At 29.3% G+C, this 27,879-nt stretch overlaps 1 protein-coding gene across 6 annotated transcripts in view; it reads left to right on the plus strand.

The window, feature by feature from the left end:
* Positions 1–27,879, plus strand: part of LOC127069667 (caveolin-3-like) — a 227,283-nt gene that overhangs the window by 50,226 nt on the left and 149,178 nt on the right. For 4 of the 6 annotated variants that reach the window (XR_007783658.1, XR_007783659.1, XM_051006920.1 and 1 more), the window contains exon 1: positions 25,451–25,603. The exons of 1 other annotated variant lie outside the window; for it this stretch is intronic. The gene's annotated coding sequence lies outside the window, so the exon portion shown is untranslated. Of the gene's footprint in view, positions 1–25,450; positions 25,604–27,879 lie in introns of those variants that run through there. One more of the 6 variants, XM_051006922.1, reaches the window with a different exon arrangement.

The following is a 27,879-nucleotide window of genomic DNA, read 5'->3' on the forward strand; positions in this document are numbered from 1 at the left end:
CCATGCACATACGAGGATTACGCGTTCCCCTTTTATTACCATATGTATGTATGTATGTATGTATGTATGTATGTATTTATTTATGTATGTATATTATATGTATATATGTATAATATTTTGTATTTATATATTTTTAATTAGTTTATTTCCCTTTCTGTTCGCTTTTTTTTTGTTTGATATCTTTTTGATCTTTTTATGTTTTCATTGTTTACAAAGCCATCTCTTCCGTTTACAACGTCAAATCGTGTGATGTAATTTCGTTTGAAAATATGTATTTAACGAGGTAACGATGTAGCGAAGTGTACGAATGCAAGTATTTATATCGAGAAGGATTTCTTTGAGATTTTGTTTCTTTGCTTTTTTAATCAATTATCGGTCCATTTATCTAGAGAATTATTTACAAGCCCGTACGGAACAGAACTCATAATATATGTATATATACACACACACATATATATATATATATATTCTCTTTACAGATAGGTATTTCTATTTCGCGTGCGCATTACTTTTGTTAATTTTATGTCTATAAAATATAGCTATGATTTATCTATAATTTATGTGTATATATATATATATATATATATATATATATATGATTTACATAATTTACATTTATATGCTTAGTATGTACTTATGTTATATACATACATATATTACATATAATATCTATAGGAATGTCTATTCGGTATGGAAAGGTGCTATCGCTTACGCAAGTCCATGAGCCAGCGAGGGATAGTAAAATGAGCAAAGAATGGCCATAGAGAATGCTGCAATTCGCATTTAACAATTAGTTGCTTAACAGAAACAATGAGGAAGCAACCGGTCGTATTTCTTCTTTCGCTTTCTCAACTATACAGAATTTTCTGAACGTAAAAGAGCCGTCAAATACGTCCAAATCGTTTCACATATTTTAGTATTTCAAAGTCTTACTATTATATATATGCATATGGGTATGTGAGTTACGTGTGTATGTACATTTATATATATTTGTGAATTCCCATATGTAATATAGTATGCAATTCGATAAATAATCTAGAGAGGTTTGTATTAAATTCGAAGTGATTGCACTCGAAAATAAAAACATTGAAAATATTTATATAACGTGTTAACATATAAATTCAATTTTATATTTATTAAAAAATCAATCGACCGAGTTGACGATATATATACGTGTTTATATAATAATTTTTTTATTAAAAGAACAAAAAATAATATATGATTTTGTTACAAGATTATTAAAAACATTGTGATTAATAATAGGAGATTATTAATAAGAAGCAATTTATCTTGAGAATAGAGTAATAAAGATCGCATTCAATTGAAATATTATCTAAATTTGTAATAATAATAATAACAATAATAATAATAATAATAATATATACTCGTAGTTAATTATTAGTATATGGAAATATAATATAATTCATTTGCATAATTTCATTTTATCATAAAAGCGTAGACGCATACGTAAACACGTTTTGTCAAGCGGATAAATAGCGGTCAGTTATTTAAAACGCCATAAGAATAATTTTTCTTTCTTTCTTTTCTTTTTTTTCCTTTTCTTTTCTTTTTTCTTTACGTTAATCAGTATGACGACGATGGTCCGTCACACTTATGTCAGACAAAATCTTACGTTTGTATACCACCTGGCTTTTACGAGACACCATAACTCATTCACATCCGTAAGTTTTATAGTCGACTATAAATTTCTATCATATAATCATAACACGCCTACAGAATTCTTACGTCTCATTAATTCGCCATAATCCTCTTTATTCGTTTGTTTTGATTTTTTTAACCATATAAACCATACTATATGCATACTTATGCACGATGACGTATATATGAATATTCGAAAAATATAAACAGGTTTTGTTCTTTTCCTTTTCTTTCTTTTTTTTTTTATTATTTTCATGCTAAAAAGCCCCAAGAAATTTTAATTGGCATTGACCAGTCTACGTGAAATTAGAATTTGAAATATCGTGAAAATAGAAAGATAGAAAGAAATAAGAGAAAATGTTTTTCTTATTTCTGCGATTATTTATAAGAAACAAAAAAGGATGTTTCTTTAATTTTGTTAATATACATATGATGGTTAAAAAAAATAACAAATTTATGTAGAAAAGAAAAAAGAAAAGAAAGGAAGGATATCTTTCGGCTTTTTTTTAATCATATAATAATGCTACAAAACTAAGAAATGTTAAAAAAAGCGAAACAGCACTTTTTATTTTTGTGATTATTGAGAAAATGTCTATTCCTTTCTTTTTCCAAAATTCTAAACGTTAAATAAACATTGTGAAATCTTTCGATAAACGAGATGACACAATAATCAATAATCAGAATTAACTCTATTAATAAATGAATACGTAAAACTATTTCGATTTGTATTCTCTTAAATCGTCGATTTACGTAGTCATCAAATTTTTATTTGGACTATGTCGTTGGACAAGGTCGTTCAATTCTTTATGATTATCATTTCTTTTTTACAATCCTTGACTTTTTCTTCACGCTCTCACGAGCACATACATACATATATGCATACATATATACTGCTAGAGAAAACTACCAGTTCGTTTCAGATATCGTAGAAACGTAACAGTCGTAAGAACAAGAAAATCAGAGTACACGAAGCACAAGGCGAATTTGCTCGTTCATTGTGAAATCTTGTTTTCGAACGGGATGACATCGCGCGTTCATGAGAAATTCTCTACGGCTGGCAGCTTACGCTTTCTTTCCAATGATTTATATATATATATATATATATGCATTTCGTCGTTGTAAACTATTATATTGCAAAATAAGATTGGATATAGTAAGTTGGCAACTAAGCATCCTAACATTACTTGTTACAAAGATGTGGCGTATTAAATGACGTTAGAGTTCTATTACAGAAAAGAAAACAGTAATAAAAAAAAAAGAGAGAAAAAAAAGAAAGTAGAAAAGCATTGAAACGTTTAGAGAATCGTTTGTCTAACATTTGCCAAATGCGTATCGGTCATCTATTTATGTATATATAATAGATTCTATCTTGTGAATTTCTTATTATTAGATATAAATAATGTTTATTAGAAGTATATATATTTGTGTGTGTATATATATATATATTTATTAATCAATAAATGTAGTAATTTTGTCTATATATTATTTGTTGAACGTTTATCGTGTTCTTCAATGAATGATCTTATTTTTATATATAAATAATTTTTTTTTATAAATAATAATAATAATAATAAATATCTCATTTTGTCTTTTACAAACGATTGAAATAATTTTATAATATTGATATAATAATAATTCTATAGTTACTGATATATGTAATTATCATGCATATTGTAATTATCATGAAATTAATCGATTTCAATTTGATTTATTTATTGTTTATTATCATTGACTGATATTATTATTAATTAATTTTAAATTGATATTAATGGAATTGATATATAAGAATAAATCAATATTTCTACGTATTACGTGTATAATGCTTCGTCTAATTCGTCTCATCAATCATTAAAAGATATTTACACTATGCAGTTACAAATGCATCATTGCTTCATATTGCACAAGATTTCGTAATTTCTATGTCATCTTTTTAGAAATACAAACATATTTGTAAAATACGTTATTTCATTAAACTGAATATTTGTGAATATTTTAATTTCGTTATCGATACAAAATTTAGTAACATATTTTTTAATATCTTATGATATATTATCATTTGTGAATGTAAATAAAAAACTGTAGTAGTATTTACTCAAGCATACATATACTCCTAAATATATACTACTGTACGTATTACTATATACGTGTTACTATAATACGTGTAAGTATTTTTAAATACTATACTAGGAAAAGAAAAAGAGAGAGAGAGAGTATACTATTATATCTTATTATTTACATTCATATTATAAAAAGCTATATAACAAATCAATTTGTTTTTGAAAGAAAACATGAACGTTTAATAATAGATCTCTATACTTCAACCTAGAAATTTACGATATTAATTTGCATATAAAATAGAATAAAATAATAGAATTAAATTAGAATAGAATATAATGTTTTAATTTTTTGGCAACTATCTTCTATAACAGTAAATCATTTCTCTCATTCTTGTAAGTCGTAATTTTTGTTTTAATAACAAAAGAAAACAATTCTCGGTCTCGTCACTAGTCATGAGTTTTCACGTTGTAATGACCATCTTAAAGCATGCAATACCAAGCGCCATGTTCTCTGAACATAGGTAGCTCGACGAAGAGAGAGAAAATAGCTTTTTCGGTGATCTTTCACGAGGCGTGCACGAGTTCGTGTCTAATAATTGCTCTCTGTCTCCGTCTTTCTCTTTCTCTCCTCTTTCTCTCTGTATATGCATCTGTATGCGTGTTAGTATATATTTTTATCTTATCAAATGATTTCGTTTAATAATCATTTTAGGATTTAATTCAATTTCAAAGATTATCCAGATAAATAAAATCCATCAATGTTAATTTAGATAATATTAGGCTTTATTAACTTATATTTTATATTTTATTAGATTAATTTATATTTTATAAAACTATCTCGCAATGTATCAAAGTGTAATTATTAATTATCTTGTATATCACAAAAAGATAATTTCGAAAGTTTCATTTTCGGTTCGTTACTTCGGAATAAAAAAAAATACATACATATATATATATATGTGTGTGTGTGTGGGTGTATTACAAATTTTTTTTTAATATTTTGTAAATATTTTCAAAATTATATGTTGCAAAATTCATTACTTTTCTTTATTTATTTGAATTAAATCTTTACTAAATATAAACGTAATTTAATTTATATATATTTTATTAATATTTAAATATTAACTATCTATATAATTTAATATTTTAATAATACTTTGATTTATTATTAGTATGTATATTTATTTAGATTTTAAAAATATTACAATTATATATTAAAATGATATAGAATATATTTAATAAAAATTGATCATCAATAAATGGTATTTAGATTAGATAATTGATACGCTTTTCTTTTGTGAGACCATTGTTAGAAAAATTTTTTATCGACGATTGTCTCGATAACTGATTCCGTTATTTATAATGCGACTCATCCGATGAATTAAAGAAGTTCTATGACAATAGAGTAATTGGAAAATAGTACAAAGGAATTGGTTAGTGTAAAAGGACTTGCTCTCGATCGTTAATGATATCCTCTTTGATATGGTTCGTTGCTTTTCGCGATACTTTTACGAACGACTGGATGCAATATAATGGCAATGTGAAAGCACGTGGTATCAAATATATCTACATCTGTGTATACATACACACACACACACATATATTTTCTGACTATAGAACACCCAAATCAATATCTCCCAATTGATTGAAATTGCAAGAAAGTTTAAGTTTAATTAAGAAAAATTTGTACGGCTTTTTGAATTAACTATGAAGCGTGTGTAAACATTTCTTTCTCATTTTATTTCGTATTTTCATATTTATCATCGAAATCATATTCAGTAAATAATTGCTAGTTATGCATCGTTTATGGGATAATCAATATTTTTGTTACTTGTTCTTTTTTTTTATGTATGTGTATATATTTCAAGTCGTTAGAGCAAGACAGATTTTTTCTAAGCGTCGCATTGGTTTGGTAAAACCAATAGTTTCGATTTTAGATCGTTATAAGCGATTTATGACTGTATATAAGATAGAAAATTAAAAAAAAAAGGAAAAAAAAACAGGAAGGAAGAAAAAAACTTTCGATGATCAGCAGCTTTCTCTCGCGTAGCAAGAAATATATCAGTGTTCTTTAATATTGCAAATATATTGAAAACAAATAACTCGATGATAATAAATTGACACATTTTTTTACGTATCGATAATCAGAATAAATCCAAAAGTATTAATTTCAAGATTACTACGAATCGGAAATAATCGATCAATACATTTTTTTTTTTTTAATCATTTTCATTGTCCTTCTAGTTCTTATTATTATTAATGTAATAACGAAAGGCAAGAAACGACTTGGAAATATTTCGTTTAAGAAAGAACAACAAAATAATCCAAAAAAAAAAAATAATCTAATCGAATTAACAATAAGACTGATCATTGATTCTCAACATGGATAGAATCAAAAATAAAAATTGATGATCGAATGATCGAATATTATCGTAAAAGAATTTTTAACAAAAAATTTAAACGCGAGACATTACAGGGGGATTGATCTTTTTAAATTAATAGAAACTGAAAAAACTTACAGAAATAGAAAAGATAGATAGACTCGTTTAAATTTAGTAGACGAGTACGAAGCCTTCTAAAATATATCTAATATTTTTGGACGACGCAGCACGTGTTAGACAATTTCACGCGAGTAACACGTTTGGGGGAGGAAAAAGAAGGAAAGAAAGAAAGAAAGAAACAAACAAACAAACAAACAAGCAAGCAAACAAAAAATTCTTGTGTATGTATAATCCCTGTATACGTGTGTGTGTGTGTGTCTACATATATATATATATATATATATATATATATATATATATATATATCTTAAGAGACGCCACGTCACTAAACACGTTCAAGTTTCAAGTACGTGTAACGCGGCACTCACCGTTCCGCTTTCTTACCCTTCCGGGGCATTCCCACCTCTGCCAAGTGCAGTTTCTAGAGCAATGCAGCTGTCCAGAAGGGTGTTGGAGGGGACTGAGAAGGGAGGAGGGGAAGGACGTGGAGGGGTTAATGCTAATCCGTTCGTTCGTTCGGTGCAACTTCTTCTTGCGAACTTTCCGCGACACAACTCGAGAATTTCCAAGAGCAGAACACAATTTTGAACGAGAAAGTGTTTGAAAAAAAGAAAAAAGAAAGAAAAGACGAAAAGAAAGAAAAATGAATCGACGACTTTTTTTTTCTTATTTTTTCTTTCTTTTTAAGTTTTTTAACTCTACGAGAATACGCGAATTTACAACTTGGACTCAATGGATGTGTTTTCTACTTTTTTTTTCTTTTTCTTTTTTTGCTCTTTTTTACTACTTTATCTAAGAATAATTAGGACGATTGTAGCATATTTTTTGCTCGGACAATAATTTTTTTTTTATTTGTTCAATTTGTTCCTTGTTTTATAATATGTATATATATACATATAGAAGATAAAAAAGTTGATACGTTTAGAAAAAAGAGAAATATTTATCGACCATTGTCAATCGCAAATTCATCGATTAGCAAAAATAAATCAATGATATTATAAAATAAAATTTTATAAAATAAATCAATGAAAAAGTCGATGGCCGACTTTATCGTTGTTGTTATCATTACAAATGAAGAAATCGTTTACGATGATATTACTGATTCGTCCGAATTATACGTAACATTATAAACGCAGACCTACATATTTTTCTTTTTTTTATTCTTGACGAAAGAATATTCAGAAGGTCAACGAACGTGTATGTATTTAATCAATGAATGACGAAAGAAAATCGTCATTGATTTTCAACTCGATCGATGAACTCCATTTTTATCTTTCTTTTTCTTTTCTTTTCTTTTTTGTGAGGGATGTAAGAGAATACAAGGATACTTTTCAACCCCGAATAATCGTCGAATGATCGTATCACCTCACAACCCTTGAGTTCTTCTTTTTATAATTCTCTCTCTCTCTCTCTCTCTTTCTCTCATCGTTACAGAACAACGACGGTGTCACGCTAAGGTAATCGGAGAAAGTCGTTGACCCCTTTAAGATCGTGTAACTTGACTAATGAATACATATGCATATGCGCATAAATGCATACATGGGCACATCAGTGTCGGGCGTACTTGCGACACATCTAAAGCTCTTGAATCGACGTAGTTCTCGCCGAGTCGGCGGAAGTAACGATGTTGAAAACGATACCGTTGTCGTTCAATGAACCCCTTTTGCCGCTTGTGTCAGTCTTCCGGAATGAAAGAATTTAATTTTGCGTAATACACTCTAATTTATTTCAATGATGCAACTCGATCGATCGATCGAAATAAGGTTTAGGTATCTCCTCGGAAAATACGCGATAATAATAATTTTATTTGTTTTAATTCAATCGTTAATTTAATTTTCCTTTCGTTGTTTCTTTTCTTTTCTTTTTAATCTTTTAATTGAATTTTACGGATTTCATATCGTGTCGGAGATAATCGAAACGGACTGACATTTTCATTTCAATTTATTCTTTTCTCTTTCAAACAAATGCAACTTTGTTGTTCGTTAAATCTTTATCCCAGATAGATATGATACAAGGAATCTTTTTATTTCAATTTTTATCTCCGATATGACTGGATCGATAGAGTAAATGAAATTGATTGATAATCGAAAATTTTAATTGATTAAATACAATTTAAAATAAATCATCGATTCGATCGTCAACGAAATGATCGTAACGTTAGAACTTTCTTTTTCCAATAAATTTTACTATCTTAAAATTAGCATACATATATTCAATTTATATTATAGATATAAAAAAAGAAGAGAAGCACACACACGCACACACGCGCGCGCAGACATATAAGAGAAAAAGAAAGATAGAGAGACAGAGAGAGATAAAAAATTAAAACGAAAATAATCAAACATTTTATTCGATTATTATCACATACATTTATTTTTTTATTTATCAACTAATAGAGATAATCAAACGAAACGATATTTCTCTTCTAACGACAGCGAACAAGTCAGTTTAATCGGTTTCGTGTCGATGGAGATTAGAAGTCTGTTGGTTCTCGGCTCGAATAGAATCGCATGACGGTCGAACGATTCGAGAGCGTGCCACGGTCGGTACCGGAGCCATAGGAAGAAGAAAAAAGAGAGAAAGAGAGAGATAGAAAAAAGGAAAGAACAAGAAAGAAAAAAACAGAGAGAAAGAAAGAAAGAAAGAAAGAAAGAGAAGAATAAGAAGCGGAGGAGGATATACGGACTTTCGAACGTTCAAATGCACTTGCCGTGGAAACTTTCTTTGGAGACGAGAGCCCGAGAAAGCAACTTGGCTCCCTTATAAGCGCATTTCATAACTGGTTAACGTTCCGTAACGTTGAGAGCCTTAACTAAATAACATGAAACGCCGCTACGATCCAGTCTCATCAACCCCCACATGCACACAAATACACTCACTCTCTCTCTCTCTTTCTCTCTCTTTCTCTTTCTTTGTGAGTATGTATATCTGTGTTTATCTCGTTCTCTCTCTCTATCCTTATCTCCTTTTTATTTTCTCCTTAACATCGGAAGTTATCGCGTAAGTAATGAGCACTCTCTATGTAATGTCCGCGTTGATTGTACATTTCTCGATAGGACGATCGAAGACACGCATGCACGCATGGACGAAACTTTTTGATCGAAATTATGACAGAGAAAGATAAGGAAATATTTTATTTTATCAGGGCTAATTACCCCTCGTGAATATGTATATAAATATATGTGTGTGTGTGTGTGTGTGTGTGAGAGAGTGCGTATAGGAAGTAATTTAATATAATATTCTTAAGGAATGTAAGAGTGATACAATTTACTTGGACAGTTTGAAATTTATATATTTAGAAATTATTCGTTCGAATTAGAAATTATTTTCCATCGATGTTACGTATTATTTAGAAAGATCATTCGACTCTTAAGCAAATATTATTAAATATTATTAAATAAATTCTGTTGTCTTATTGAAGCTTTTATTTGTTAATCAATTTGTTATCGAACGAAGCAAATATTTTTGTATAGTTTGATGGAAAGAAATTATAAAACGAGGAAATAAGTGGCAAACGAAGCTCTCGAGAATAATGAGAACCACTTAACGAGTAGACTTTGAATACGTTTATGAGATGATTCATATAATTGATAAATTGTTTCGTATAGGAGTTACGTATTTAGTTTTTAGAAAGATTATTTATTTCTTAAGAAAATATTAATAGGTAAATATTACTAAACATAAAATCTAACTTATCGTTTATTGAAGTATACAATGTTGATCAACTTCTTGGCAAAGTAACTGTTTTTGTAATTCGATTGAAAAAATATCAAATGAGGAAGTAAGTGTTAAACGAAATTCTGAAGAATTTATGAGAACCACTTAAATGTGTACACTTTGAATACGTTAGAAATGATTCATACAATGATAAACTATTTTGTTACATAGTTTTTGGAAAGATCACTTGGTTTATAATCAAATATTACTAAGCAAACGTTATTGTCTTACGAAAATATTTAACGTCAGTCATCTTGATATTAGCCGTAGCAAGTATTTGTGTAATTTGATAGAAAAAATATAAAAGAAATAAGTAAAGTGTCAAATGTGGTTCCTAAGAATTATGAGAGCCACTTAATCTGTACACTTTAAATGCGTTAGAAATGATTCATACAATGAGAAATTGTTTCATACCGAAGTTACACAGTTTTCAGAGAGACCCTTTGATTTTTAATCAAATATTATTAGATAAACATTATTTGGTTTTATTGAAATTTTTCATGATAAATAAATTAATTTTAAACGAAACGAATGTTCGTCATTGATCTTTCGCGTACAAAATACATTTTTTTGTTTAAACAAAAAAGAAAAAAATACGATATATTCCTTAAATAATATCGCTCATATCAAAAAGATCGTATTGATAATATTTCATCTTAAAATTACGCAATTATTCTACGCAATAACAACTTTTTATCCAAATCATAATTCAAATGTGCAATACCATGAACACCTTATTTTGTATATGAAGACCGTATGATTCATTCAAGATTGAACAACAAAATATTTCTCTTACAATGTTATCGACAAAATTCTTAGGAACGAATCGATAATCTTATTTACGATTTAACTTTAAAATGACTCACTTTCTATATCGATCAACGATATAAACAAACGAAAAAGAGAAAAGAAAAAAGAAAAGGTTTATCTCCTATCGGAAAAATTATCCGTTTTAAAGGGTAGAAAAAGAAAAGGGGTAAAAGAATAGAACACTCTCTTTCTCTCTCTATCTCTCTTTCTCTCTTTCTTTCACGAAACTTCTCCCACTTTTTTTTCGACATCAGCTTCGCACGAAGAGAGAGAGACAAACTATATAATTATGCACATCTCATAAATTTTTCACTCTACTCCATGGAGGAGAACACGCATATATAACTTTAGTTCCCCCTCTATGATCCCTTTGCTTCTCATCCCCTCATTCCCCTTATCCCTTACCCCTTACCCCTTACCCCTTACCCCTTACTCCTTACCGTCCATCGATTATTACGACATCGAACGCAAAGAAACGCACGCGTGCGCATAAAAATGTTAATTCGATTCTTCGTCGTCGTTGTCTTTGTCGTAGTCATTATTGTCGTATTATCGTCATTGTCGTCGTCGTCGTCGTCGTCGTCGTCGTCATCGTCGACTTAACGTTAAGGCGTGCGTTGTTTTTTAGTCGACGTTCGCGTCATCTTTGTCTTCGTCATCAGCCTTCTTCAGAAAACGTGAACGACCCAGCAGGATGTTTGCACGTGTGCGCTCGTGCAACACACCATCTTTCAACCCCTCAACCCCTCAACCCCTCATCTCTCAACCTACCCCTCTCGTCAACTTTTTGTCCCTTTCTTCTTTTCTTCTCCTTTTCTTTCTTCTTTCTTTCTTCAATTCCGATTTTCCAATTATTTTTTTCTTGTTCCTCTTCTTGTTTTTCTTGTTTCTTTTTCATTTATTTATTCACTCGCCGCAACGAAATCTCCTTTTATCGGGATATTCGAACTGAATTTTTTGTTTTTCTCTTAATCTCGGAATTTCTCTGTTTGTTTGTATTTCTTTTTTGGTTTTTTCTTTCTTTCTTTTTTATTTATTTATTTATTTATTTATTTATTTATTTATTTACCGCAACGAAATTTCGTTTTATCTTTCTGTTTTTTCCCTTTCGATTCCCGAATGTCTGGTTTCTTTTTTTTTCTATTTTTTTTTTTTTTTATATTCCGCAACGAAATCTTGTTTTATTGAGAAAATCCCCTTCAACTTCGATCGGGTCGATCATTACGGTTCGTTATAAATTTATCTTAGTTTTCGATCACGAATAAAAATATTTTTTTCTATCGTGGATCGTGGAATTCTTAAAAAATATATCGGTCATTTTCTAACAGCAATACGAACGTAAATATTTTTAGTTGCGAAATGACGATGAAAAGGCAAATAATGTTTCGTATTAGATTACTTCGATAATTAATTAATCTATTCTAATTTATTCTTCTTCCTTCCTTTTTTATTATTTCTAGAAATTATATATGGATTTATATCGCATAATCAATTTTTTCAAATTCTTAATGAATATGTATAATTCAAAATGTCGAAACAATGCAACCGCATTAAAAAGAATACATTGATCGATTTTAACTTTCGATGATTTTCGCAAGATCATATTATTTTCCAAAACGTAAAATTGACAATTTTTTAATCGACAAGACGACATTTCTTTTAGCGAAGAGAGCACGACGATTTTTTCTTCTTCTTTTTCTTTCGTTTCTTTTCTTTTACCTTTTTTACTACCTAAAATGAACATATAGTATAATAGAATACTATAATTATTTTATCGATAATTCGTACAAAATTATTCGATACATTCGCAATCCTTTATAATCACGTTCGTCAATTTATATATTTAAATTTCATAAAGTAATAATAATAATAATAATAATAATAATAATAATAATAAAGAGAAGCCAATGGAAAGCTTTCACTCGTTATATTTTTACAGAACTGCGGATACCAGGGAGAATATATCTGCAAAAAAAAAAGAACAAAAAAAGAGAAAAAAAAGAAAATAAAAAACAACGGAGAGAAAAATGAAAACGAAAGAGAAGAAGAGAGAAAAAAAAAAGAAGAAGGTCCGAACGGAATGAGGGTTAAACAAACGCGATTTCGAATAGATCTATCGATCGATCCTATGAAGAATCGAAGATCGATTTTCCCTAAATGAGCGAATCCAATCGTTGAGCCGCATCAGGACATTTTTCGCGGTTACATATAATCGTTGTATGGAGTTTTCGTGAGTGTGTTGGTGCGATGCGAGAAAGTGGGTCGCAGAAAGCAAGGCCACTGACACTGGCCCCAGCAATGAGAACGATAAAGAAAGAGAGAGAAAGAAAAGAGAAAGACGGACAGACAGACAGATAGACAGAGTGAGACAGAGAGAGAGAGAGAGAGATAGAGAGAAGATAAAAGAGAGAAAGAGAAAGAGATTGATAAGGTTTCTCTTTCTCTCTCTTTTTTTCTCTCTCTCTTTCTTTCTGTCTCTCTTTCTCTCTGTCTCTCTTCATTTACCTTTTTCTTTCTTTTCCTTCCTCGTTGTAACATTCCCGAGTATCATCACCTCTCGTAATATTTACCGAGTGAAAATCCAGAAACTCTCTCGAACGAACGTTCTCTCATACATACACGCATACACGGCAAATCATCGTTATGTCATCTAAAGTTAACTTTACGACTCACTTTTTAATCCACTAGCGTGCAGCATGGTCGCTTGTTAATACAGAGTATAAGGGAAGGAGATTTTTCAGGGAAAAACTGTAACATTTCTTATTAATTTAAACTTCCTGTTGCGGTCAATTTGTTACTAATGATAGTAGATATCGTCATCGGAAAACACAGTTAAATTAGATGTTATATATTATTAATGTAGGATATTAATTTTACGATTATTTAGTAGAATTATTCAGACGAAAGTTATTAATTTTAATTGACAATATAAATGTAACTTTGTACGCGTATAAGGAACGTTCGGTGTTGTAAAGAAAAAGCTGAAAAAATGAAAAAAGAAAAAAAATAGAAAAAATATAATATGGTTATTTAGTACATGGGAATGGTTTATGGACATCGTTGTAATAGCTCTTACGGTTGGAATAATATTTTGGTCAGGTATACGAACGACCTTGCCGATATTTAACGTAATAGTTTCTTTTGATATTAAAGATTATTATCGTCGGGTCTCGTTAGACTACTTTCGTGAGATCGATTAAATCGCGCAAATTAAATCGCGCTTACGTATTTCTGCATTTCTACGATGTGAGAGAAAGAGAGAAAGAGAGACAAGACCGATTATGACAATTCAATTCGTCATTCGAATAATCGATTCCTTCGTAGAAAATGAGTCTGACGAGTAACAATATTTTCCATTGTTTCATGCTAAAAAGTAAAAATTCTTATTTATCTTTAATAAGATTCGTCAGGCAATAACTCTCACTTCCGAGTTTCTTCGAAGCACCCGTTTCACATGTTTTCGTGGCCACGTTCCATCGAAATTTCACGGGTCATTGTCCTACTTAATCGCGACTTTCTTATCGAGAACTATGACCGGAGTAACGTTGCGTCAGTCGTAAGACGTAAGAGAAGGGTACCAGAATAGTTTTTGATCGAACGATCGGATATAGTTTTCCGCCTTTCGATCTCTCTTCGTCGTGTAGTGTGAATTTCACTTCGAAGAGGATTGTCTATTCCCATATACGTATGCATATATGTAATATTGTGTTAACACATCTGTATATATATATTTATATATATATATATATATATATATATATATATACACACAAATATATTTAATTTTATTAAATTATTATAGTAGAATTTATTATTCTATTAATTTTTATTTTATTTATCAATTTATTATTTTATTAAATTATCAAATTATTATAATAGAACAAATGCATTTAGTAAATATTTAACCGTATGCCTCTATAATTACTTTTTTAAATCTATAGATATAAAATATATTCGTATGTATAAATATAAATTTTATTAAAATATACTTTCGAATAATAAAACTGTTAATCATTGATTTGTTTTTCAAACTTAAAATGAAATGTCACTCGTCATACCGTAACTTAAGATTTCTACAGAAAAATATTTTTATCGGTTCGGTTATGACCTCATAATACTAAGGGTTAAATAAACAACGATAGATAACTCACCTTTTTCTTCATTTTCTGATATATCGACACGTGTATATAGTATATACATATCTATTTGTATTGTGTTCCACTGACTATTATTATTCAATATTAGATAAGTCGGTGTGAGTCAAATCGACATGATTGAGCAATCTTTCTATTTTTATTTTTCTTTATCTCTCTGTTATAGGTACTTACTTACTTAACTTACGTTCTTTATTATAGACGATCATAGTAACTAAATTTAATTTATTTTTTTATTAGCTCTTTAATGGGAATTTTCTTGTTTGCTTGGTATTTCCATGATAGGAACATTGTTATCGCACTGTCTAATGTTTTTCAGGTAAAAGTGCATAGAAAAGAAAGATAAACATCCCTTAAAGGTATATAATGCAACAAACAACTTTCACTTTTATGTACTGGCTATAATTTAGCCCTTTTCAAGTAAACGATATAATATAATGCAATTAGAGAGTTCAAAAATAATGACTGCAATTCGTTATCATAAATCTTTTCAATTTATGAGTAAGCTAACATTATATTACCTTTAAAATCTAAGATATAATATTTTATTATTATTTCATTCTATTACTTTTACTTTTCTTTTTCTTTTCTCTCTCAAACGACCACTTTACGTACTTACATTATCTTTTTGACGGTACAGTACGAAGAAAAGAATTTGAAGTAATTGAATTATAATCTAAGTCGTCTAATATATCGCTATTTTAAGAAAAAAACTTTTCGATTTATACGCTTCGTATTTTTTATTTACCTACAAAATTTATCATTCATATTCATATTTATGATTTCGTTTATGAACGATTCAATTTTTCTTTTTTCTTTTTCTCGATTTAATTTTTCCTTTCTCCTTTTTTTCTTTTATAATGAAATAAGAAGAACAGAAAAAGAGAGAAAAAAAATAGAAACAAATTCGCTATTAATGCGGACAGGTTGTTTATATGCATACGCGTTCTCTCAAGTCGGCTGATACATTTGAATTTCGCGCGTTCAAGTTTATTGACACCGAGAAAGTGAAATCCGCTTTCTCGTTCGGAAGATCACGGCCCGCGGAAGATTCGAGAGGATAAAAATAAAGTAGGTATTCGATTCTCTCGAACGATTCGTCCTTGCTTTCATGCGTCCATACTCGCCTCATCTTTTTTCATTTTTCTTTCTATCCAATTCTTAACAAAAAAGAAAAATAAATAAATAAATAAATAAATAAATAAACATTTTGTATATCGATCTATCCTATACGATACTATCGTCTAATCGACAACTAAACTTGCACGTGTGTAACAAATTTATCCTTCTTTACGTTCTCACGAACGAAAACTTGGCACTTAGGCGCGAACTTTCTCTCGAGATGGACACGCGAAAGTAGGCATAGATTTATTTCTAAACGTATTGGTGTACACTTACGTGTGTGTGTGTGTGTGTGTTTACGTACGTACGTATTTATTTATGTATATAAGTATCTACTTTGTCCACTTAAGATCCCAACACGATCTCCGAGTATCATCGATATCGAGAAAAATAAAAAATTCATTTGAATAATGAAAAAGAAATAAAACTGTTTTGTTACAACGAACGTGTTTTTTTTTCTTTCTTTCTTTTTTTCTTCCTTCTCGATTTGTTGTTACGTCTATGTAAAAGTCTTACGTTTGTTTTCTTTTCTTTTTCTTTCTTTCTTGTTTGTCTGCTTGTCCAATCGCGTAAGAAGTCAAGTCCAGTTTTTTCTTTTTTTTTTCTTTTTTCATTTACTTGTAAGGGACGAAGGAAAGATTTTACTAGATATGTTAAATAATGAACGTAAATACGAAAGTTGTCAATGACCTCTATGGAAACTCTCACTCTTTCTCTCTCTTTCTATCTTTCTCTATTTCTCTATCTCGCATACATACGTAAGTAATTACATGTATATTATTGCTATGTATTTAAGTACGAATGTACTAAACGTACAAAGTGACATTGATTAGTAACGTTCGATATCTCTTTCCAAATGTAACTGCAAATGTTTTCGATAGGATATAACGTTTAATTATCGAATAAAATCTAATTTTATTTATTAATTTAAGTTAATATATCATTGACGGTTCCTCGTAGATCTTTCGCGAATAGATGCAATAACGTAGATTATAAAAAAAATTTATTGCGATGTGTTGAAAGAAAAATAGAGAAATGGAAAAAATAGAAATGGATATTTGGAAACAAAGAAAATTTTGAAGGTATGAGATTAAAAGAAATTTTCCATTTTTTCTCAAGCATTAAACTCGTCAATAAAATCATCAAATATTTGAACACAATCTATATATTTCGTCTTTTAACAAATGTACAGTTTAAATTGAAATCGTTCGATTGAAACGATTATCAGATATATAAACGGATAAGTAATCGGTTAGAAAATAAAAAAGAAAAAAATAACGAACGTGAGTTTGATTATAAAAATGATTGATTGACGATCAAATATAATAGATTTGTCATTTAAAAATAGATATTTTCCTTCTACAGGCACTTTTATACTCGTTAAAATTACTTTCGTGAATTATAAGAATTTATCGCATTTGTGTAAAATATCGGCTTAGTCGAAACGTAAGGAATGGCGTCTAAACAACGCGTGTTTACGTGGAAATAGGTGGATGTTAGTTTGATATTCGATCGTTGAATGTCGAGTTTGCGAGTGCATTAAACACTTGGTATATTTGATAGTTGACTCGAGAGCAATCCGTCCTCTCGGCATCGACGAAGTTCTAACTTTGTGTAACTTAGGGAGACGTGTGCTACATCATCGTTAATTATTTCCCTTAATTGATATCTCCCTCGATACAAAGTTTATCTCGAAAATCGAGCCGAAGGATACAGGCATTCGTCCCTGGTATTACTCTCGTAGTTAACGCACGACTTTCCATTAAACGTCGTTGCATTTCACGCGCGAATGATTTAATACGAACTTGATGGTAATTAGGTACGCGTCGATTCGACCAATTAACTAAGCGGCTTGTCGGCTTGTCTTTCAAAATGATAATAAGTTTCTAGTTCTTCTTCCTCTTCTAGTCTTCCTCTTTTTCTTCCAATTCTTTTTTTTTTTTTTTAATTCTTTTTTTCTTTTTTTTTTTATTCTTCTTCCTCTTCTTGCTCTTTCTAAACGCACGCGAGCAACAACCAACCTTTCGTTCTTTTTATCTATCCTTTTACTTGCTTTAACTATAAAAAAAGAAATTCGAATAATATGATAATATGAAGTTATTTGTTATTTCTATTTTGTCTTTTTTCTTTGTAATTTTATATATTCGAGAACATCGACGGAAACGTTTTGAAAGTATCGACTTTGATAATCTCGTTAGATTAACGTTTCCGTTAGATTAATGCATAGTAATGCAAATGGATGTTTGCTCTTGTTCTTTTTTCTTTCTTTTCTTTTTTCTTTTTCTTATCTTTTTACGAGTTTCAAAAAAATTCTTTCGCGTACCCTTTCACCCCGAAGTATATATATATATATACGTTCGTCATATTTTTTCAAAAAAAAAAAAAATAAGAAAAAAGAAAAAAAAAGGAAATAAAAAAGAGTATTTTTTATTACATTAATTCTTGGATTTACATTTTTCATTAAAGAATATCTCCGTCGAATAATTGAAAAACGACTTGAAATGTTTCCAGAACAGCTTACGTAGAAAGATATGAAGCCACGTGGAAGCAAACAACCATGAGGAAGAGAGAGAGAGAGAGAGAGAGAGAGGGAGGGAGAGAAAATAAGAGAGACAAAGAATGAGGTATATTCAACGTTATAACTGCATTCTGCATTTTCGGTCGACGAGACGGTTTGAAAATGTCGAATGAATCATCACCAGTGTGTCTGTGTATTTTGTGCGTGCGTGCATACGTGTGTGTGTTTGTGTATGCGCACATATGCGTTGGCTTCTCCTTATTCTCTTCTTAGACGAAAAGAAATGGAAGAAGAAAAAAAGAAAAGAAAAGAAAAAAGAAACAAACATGCATAATGCAGCTCTTTCAACCTCTACTTTTGCCGATACATACATTTTGTCTCCTTGTCAGACTTGTCTGCAATATTATTGTTTTAATTTTGCGATTAGAGATTACAAAAAGACTGGAGAAGAAAAATGAGGATGAACGTTTATTAACATTGTGAATTTATGTATGTATATATACGTGTATATATATGTACATACGTATATATGCATATATGCAAATGCATACGGGATCATTTCTTTCTTATTTCTTTGTTCGATCCATCAGACACGTGCAATTTTTCTTTTTTTTTTCTTTCGATTTCGTAATCGTCGCTACGTTTCTTTTTTCTTCTCCTTTTTTTTTGCTTTCTTTTTTTTCTCTTTTTTTTTCGTTGCTGCGTGATTTAATTGCACGATCATCTTATTTAATTTCTAATTATTTCATTTCCGCACGATTAAATCGAACGATTTAATCTCAACGATTTAATCGCAACGATAATCTCATTAAATTTTTATCGTTTTATATTACTCCGAATGCAAATATTCTTTTGTCCGATAATGACATTCTTAAAAATCGATTAGTTTCTTAGATAAATTTTCGTTTTCATAATTAATCAAATAAAACGATTGATTCGATGAGTTCGCGATGATTACTCGATGACGCAAATTCTGATTCGACAAACGTAAACGTTTTTTTGCGAATTCGTTTCTTGTAAGTAGCACGATTTTGGCAAAGCACTTCCGTCTGCAATATTTTTCGTAGAAAATGTTTGAGTCAATACGATGACGAAAAAATATTGCGATTAAGGCGATATATGTACGTACGTATATCTCCGATGATACTATTATCGAATTTGCGATGCAATATTTTTTTTCTTTTTGTTTTTTCTTATCTTCTTGTTTTCTTTTTTTTATTAACAGAGACTTTTACTTTTAACAAGTATTCGTTATCTAATTGTATTGTCTCTTTTTTTGTATGAAAGAGAAAGAAAAAAGAAAACAATATATTATATATTATCATATTATAGAAGTATTAATTACCAACTGATATTATATTTATTTGTAAATATTATATCATAATATTATATTTTTTTGTAGGATTATTAGATGATTAAATAATTAATTTTTTCTTGCGTTTAATCGATTAATCCTTTTCGTTTAAAGATATCAAAGATATCTCCTTAAATTATTACAATGAAATTGAAATTTATTGATGGAATTGTTGTACATTTTTTCTTTGTGAGATTATTCGCACGTGAATCATTCAAAAGCATGTACTCTTTTTTTTTTTTTTTGAAACTACATTTACTTAATTAAACTCACGCGTATCTCTATGAATTTTCATTCTATCTGATTTGACAAGTTTATTGGATGTATAAAGCAAGACTATTTGCAGTTGCTCGTTAAATTTTGTTTGTATAAAAGAATTAATTTTTATATAGAACAATCAATTTATCAACTGTCCTATTAATTTTTTTAATTGTTTCTTTTTTCATTTTAAAAGACTCTATTTGACGAAAGCAAGGAATCTTTTAAATAATCTCTACGTGTAACTGAAATTACACGTTCGTGTATTGTCATAAAATGACGTCACGATAAGAATTTTTTTATACGAGATTCCATTCGAGAATGCTATACGCAAAAGCAATATTATATCGTGAGACTATTTTTTAATATTTTAAAAGCATCTACTTTAATAATGTAAAAGAATTTATTTATATATATATATATATATATATATATATATAATATACAAGAATTTATATACATATAAATATAAGTAATAATATCAAAGAATTTATTATACCGGGTATTCAAAATAAAGCACTACAAACTTTTATCTCAGAAACAAGGTATTTCCCAGAAAAATTGTTCAGATAAGAGTTCATCTAATTTCAAAGGGAATGTAATGCAGTATTTAACGTTTCTTATTTAGTCGAAAATTTCAAGATCACTTTTGTTCGCCCGTGAGTATATCTTTTTTTTTGTGATAAAAACCTTTCAGAAATTTTTATAACGACATAAAAATTATTTCACATAAAAAGAAATAATTAACTTTTGTCTGAAATATTTCTTTATTCACTTTTAATTACATACGCACGCATTTATATATATATCGTTATAAAAAAATAATGACGACATAATTACTCTTAATGAGAAAAATGGTATATTGCATGGTGTACGTAAAACTTGGATCTTCAACTTTTGGTTAAATCGAATTGGTAATGGATAAGAAAACAAAAAAAAGGAAACGGAAGGAAGGAAAAAAAATATTTTTTGTTAAATGTCAGAGCCCATTATTTCCGATTCTTTCGAGCAACGGACAAATTCGTATGCAAGAACGGAAGCCATACTATACTATACCTATCTCATTACTTTTCCCGTCATATTGTAACGCAAAATGTTCGTTTTCCTTTTTCTCCATGGGCTCTCAGGTTTATTATCTCTTACCTGGAACATTTTTCTTAGAACGCATATACGAACTTTCCAAATCCTCTTTTTTCTTTTTTTGTTACTTTTTCTTCTTCTCTACTTGTAAGCAAAAAAATGGAAGGTCTAATTGTTCGTTTTTTTCTTTCACAATATATAAAAGTTATTTTCTGTGAACTTTCTATACGTTTCGTCTTTTTATTTTTTATTACGTTCCTCCTTTAATTTTTATTGTTTGTTTTTATTTAAAATTATGTAGACCTTTAATATGATCATAAACTATGTCGCTTACACTAAACAAGATTTATGATATTAATTTTGATATTACTTAAGTTGTATATTTTATATATATATATATATATATATATATATATATATATATATATAGGTAGGTATATATGTATAGAACATATAAATCTAATACGATTATTTTTTGAGATCGGTTTTTTTCTTTTTTTATAATTATTTCTTCTTATATTTCTTTCTTTTTATGTCATATATTTTAAGATACTTTGTTTAATTGGAACACCCTGTATATATATATTTAATAAAAAAGATAGGTATGCATTTATTTCTATTACCCCATCTATATACGTATATCACGTTTTACATCTGCGATTTACGTATCGTATACGTAAATATGTTTATATTTAAAAATTCACATACAATATATGTACTTGTTTTGCCCATGTTAAATCCGGAATTTACGAGTATTTTGAAATTTAGTATCTCCAACGTTGAAATAATAAAATTTGATTATTTATTTCGTTATTCAACAAATTACAGAATATATATGTATATTGCATGTACACACATAGATACATATAAATATTCGTGAAAGTATTATTTGCTGAAAATGAAAATTTTATGTTTGACGATTTGTTTTTTGTTTATTAGGATATACATTTCACAAAAAAAAATAGATTTTAATAATTACAATTATTGGATTCGTAAAACTCCTATGTAAAAGTTCATTTTATTAAATGTAAGCTTGATTAATATATCAGAATTCAATAATAATCTAAGATATAAATCCAAATAAGAATAATCATAATAAGTAATTGTCTTTCTCTCTCCCTCTCTTTCTCTCTTATTTTTTCTCTTGAATAAAAAAATCTTTAAACATAAAAACCTCAAAATATTGCAAAAATAAATTTCGATTATTTATTATCATTTATTAACGATAATAATTTTTCAATAATCGGTGTTCGCAAAACTTTTATATGATAGTCCATTTTATTGAATGTAAGCTTAATTAATTTATCAGAATTCAATAATGATTTAAAATGAAAATCCAAATAAAAACAATAATAATATCCAATATAAATCATCTCTCCCTCTCTCTATCTCTCTGCACATACGTACATTTTCTCATGAAAAAGTTTTCAAGAATAAAAATTTGAAAATGTAACAGATACATTATTGTCAAAATTATGATACTTAAGTTTTTTTTTTTTTTTATTTAATCGAATATTCTCGAATGTTCGAATCTATCGAGTAATTATATACGTCGATGATTTAATTAAACGACAACATATTGAGCTTTCGATGCTTATAAACGTCTTTATACGTCGGTAACGTTGGCCGGGTGATCTAAATCCGGAGATTATGCGAGCACGTTGACGATACTCGTTGCAAAATACTTCTAATAATAAGTCGATGGGATATCGCGTACAATATCGTTTCTAAAGTTATACACATAGACATGCTAATACCCACATATATATATATATATATATGCGTATGTGTTTACGTTCAAGTACGTGATATAAACATATGTACGTACCTATATAATATATATATATACTGTTTAATAATACAAATTCTTAAGGCGGCTAAAATTCCTTCCTGAACGAACATAGTTTCTCATGAGTTCTCTCTCTCTCTCTCTCTCTCTCTCTCTCTCTCTCTCTCTCTCTCTCTCTCTCTCTTTCTTTCAATGATATTAACACTTATTTATGAGCGTAAAAAACGAAAAAGTAAATAACTAGAGAAATCAAAATTTAATTTATTCCTAAAGAAAAATCGAGTATAAAAGAGAAAAAAGGTCAAAAATAAAAAAAAAATTGTATAATTGATGATGAAGATGAATTAAAATCGATGAGAATAGTAATTAAAAAATGATAAAATATATTGATAATAATTATTATATATATACAATGTATGTTTTCTCAAAAAATAATGATTTTTTACTATTATATATATATATCCAATTACGTTAATAATTCACAAAATAATCAATACTTAAGACGAATAGTAAGAAGAATGCTTTGATAAGAAATACAATATATAAAAATAATGATAAATAATATATTAAAAAGATCGATCGAAATGAATAAAAAAAAAACTACGTACCTTCGTACGCTTGTCTATCTATAATACATACTTATGTATATAAGTATACACACATACTCACATATATTCGTATATGTAAATGCATAAAAGAAACGGAACGTCGAGATCTTTATTTCGCAAGAGACTGCTATTTCTGAGAGAGAGAAAATTTAAGGTGCCGTTGCACCGGACGCGAGTACGCGTTCTCGTCGAGGAAGTCAAAGTCGCGTGTGGGTGGCATTCGGGCTCTTCGTACTGACACATATATATATATATATATATATATATATATATATATACACAGACGGACAAACAAACACTTACAAAGATATTCACATACACTAGTTTAAAAGAGTGCGTGCGGAGCACGAGGGTGATCGTGTACGTTGCTATGGCCACCAACGGCGGAGGCACCGCCTAGGACAGGTCAGTGACAAAGCAAGGTCAGGACAAGTGCTTCTCTCTCTCTTTCTCTTTCTCTCTCTCTCTCTCTCTCTCTCTCTCTCTCTCTCTCTCTTTCTCTCTCTCTCTCTCTCTCTTTCTCTTCTCGAGAGGTTTCGATCGGCCTGTGGCATGTATGCGCGGGTGCGCACTCTTTCGTCCCTCGCTCTATATATACATATATACATACGTATATATTATACATATATACATACACACACACATATATATATCCTTTTCTAACGCCGAGCTAAAAGCTTCGTTTATTTTTCATTGATCTCTTGCAACGAGCTCTGTTTTTCCATTCAAATGAATTTTTCTTTGATTTTCATTTAGTTACCCTTAGGTATTTTTAGAATATAGCGTTCCCGGTCATATTCATGTTAACATGGTTTTGAAGAAATCAGGATTTTGTAAACGAGAAAACGAAATAGACGCGGCGAATGAAAACGTTTTTCTATTTGTAACGTTTGCCTTAAATAAATCTCGGTTTATACGTCGTTATCGTCGATCGATTCCTATTTCGGAAGAGGGAAAATGTTAAACTATAAAATTCTAACATTGTTGTTTTATAATTTTTAGATTCTTTTTTACTTTTTCTTTTTCTGCGATGATATGAAATCGTCTAAAATTGTTTGATCAATACGATCTCTTCTACCGTAAATAGATGCTCTTACTAAACTACATAGAATTTGTTATACATTAATAATTAAATACAGATTTTTGGAAATTAATAAAAATTTATTTAAAATCTACGAGTCCCTAATCTACTCGATATCAAACAATTTATATCTTTTTCTTAGTAACATATTCATTTATATTTTCTCTGTCATCTTCGAACAATCATTTGAAACAAAACGATCATTTAAAACCTATCATTAGATAACAGTAACATTTTTAACCATTCACATAGAAACAATAACTTCGATTCATAAAATGTATTACCCATAACGTTGTAAACGAGCAAGGAAATCATTCCTTATTAATGAATATAAACACATATACAAACATATCCATATAAATAACTTTAATACATGTACTTTTACGATATAATAATACAAACTATCTTTCCAATCATTGTCTTTATTTTTTTCTATAAGTATACCTATACATAACATTGAAAATATTACAGATCGATACTTACAATGTCAAGACGCTAAAGTACACCACAACACACACACACACACACACACACACATAGACACACAAACATCTGAGATAAGAATAAGAAACGAATTTATTATATAATAAATACGTAACGTTCCATGAATGTTATTCAATATTATGATAAACAAAGAAAAAAAAGGAGAAAGAAAAAGAAAACATCCTTACGATCGTGAACGCGCACGCGTTCATTTTCGAGCTTTGCTAGTCTTCTTAGCAGTACGTAGCCGACAGCAGCACCGAGTGCCAGCACATTGTTACTAAACTTGCGTAATCGTTCAATCGTTTTAATCGCCGTTCCGAATGGGGTCGTCGTACGTTCAGGAACGCATCGTCGCGGATTGTCGGGACGGAAATAACTCAAGGAACATGGCTCATAAAGTCCGTAGTACGTAAGTACATATGTATATACCTGTATATGTATGTAAGTATGAATGTATGTATGTATGTATGTATGTACGACGCAATATTATTATTCTATCCGTCCCCCACCTCACTCTCACCCCCATCCCTACCTTCTCTCTCCCTACTCTTCACGAGTTAAGCCAACCGAGAATAAATTTATCAAAACCATAGAATTGTGTTCTCGTTGATTCTACTTGTCTCTCTTCACGTTACTTCGTTAGTCTATTTAATTATTTTTTAAGAACGCTTTAAGACTACGTCGTCGTACGATTTCGTTGTATTTTAGAAGAAAGAAAGAGAGAACTTTTTCTTTTTGATTCAATCCAAATTTGAAATGTGAATGCTTTTGCAAATCATTCTTTTTATGTGTATTAGTTATTAATATTATTATTAATTTAATTACGTCGAATAAGGATGACAAACATAGGTAAGAGTGTTCGAGTATATATGTATAAGAAAGAGAGAGAGAGAGAGAAAGAGAAGAAAGCATCGTTGTTACTTCTGCCGTTGCTATTTTCTCTCTTGCATCTTTTTGCGAAAACTACGCAGCATTCGATTTTATTCAAAGAATGTCCCGTAGACGTAGGTACACATGTATCTACGTAACTACACGAGTACGCATGACTCCATCATCACGAAGGCAACAATTTTGCAAAAAGAACGTTTAGTTGGGTGCTGGCCAAGGTCGACATTCTCTCGAAAACAAGAAGAGAAGCATTTTATCGTATGTATATGTGTATCTCTGAGAGAGAGAAAGAGAGAGAGAGAGAGAGAAAGTATATTCGTACATACATATCTTTCACATGATTCGCATAAATTTTACATTTTGTGAACGATCATGAAGTAGCTAATCTAGGATACGTTGTATGAATCAATTCGAGGATTATAATACAGATCATTTCAATACTGTTTCATACGTCATGTGTTTAGAAAGGCTATTACCGAAGAACATTTTCATTCGACGTAATATTATTATTATTATTATTATTATTATTATGAAGAAATTATCAAAGATGATGCTATCGTTTATGGTACTTCCTGTTTTCCAACAATAATTATTTTCGTCGATAGAATATTGATCATTAGATTTCAAAGGAAGTAACCTATCTGTCTCTATTAATAGTATAACTCTACTACTATTAAAAGTATAATAAAATGTAGATAAATATAAGTCAATGTATTATTACATTTATATTATACAATTTTAATCATTAAACCAATCAATTTTCTAATTCTAATTAATGAAATAAAGGATATCGTTTCGATTAACGTTGATAAAGATTTCATTTTTAGATGGTTAATTAATGAATTCGATATTAATATTCGATCGTTTCATTGCCATTTATTTATGATTTATAAAGGATATAAAGATAAAAATTGGAATGAAAAATCTTGTTAATATACGTGATGATAACGATCAAAAGAGACAATTGTATTGTAGTATTTAGTTATTATTAATAATAGAAATAAGATGTTTCGAATGGTTCTAATTTATCTCACGCACGATTTAATGGCCGCATAAATTTCTCTTCCTTCTTTCTTACTCGAATGGACGAACGGGTGGGCTGGCTGGCTGGCTTTGCTTTCGGTCTTAGCTCGTCATCCGGTTTCGTCAGCGTGGACGGATGCGCAACGAACAAAATATTCCACGAAACCGTCCGCAGCGATACGTATGTATGTACATACATACAACATAAATACATGCATCCATATATACATATATGTAAATATACATAGATGTAGCGTTTGGTCCTTCAAATGAGTGCTTCAAACGAGCGCTTCGAACGAATGCATAAAAAAGTTTATTAAGTTGTCTAGATGCCATCGATTTTATTTACCCTTATGCTTATGCACTTTTTAATAATATTATCCATATTTAGATATGCAAGTATGCGTACATCTATATGCAAATGTATGTATGTGTATCATCGTTATTTATCTCCTGTGAAAAATTAAGTAATAATAATAATGACGATAATGATGATGATGATGATGATGATAATGATGATAATGATGATAGTGATAAAATTGAAATAAAATTTGATTTTAGTAAAAAAATAATTACCATCATTGTGGTAATTAATTCGTGTATTGTTTATAATTAATAAATAAGATTGATTGCTGTGTTAGATAATTCTTTCTATTAAAAATGAAATAATAAGAAAAAGACAAATATCTATTCAATAAAATGTAATATTATTATTACTACTATTATTATTACTACTATTTAATAATAATAATAATAAAGTTAATAAAATATAAT

The sequence above is a fragment of the Vespula vulgaris genome, chromosome 16 (assembly GCF_905475345.1).
Source record: "Vespula vulgaris chromosome 16, iyVesVulg1.1, whole genome shotgun sequence".
NCBI lineage: Eukaryota > Metazoa > Arthropoda > Insecta > Hymenoptera > Vespidae > Vespula > Vespula vulgaris.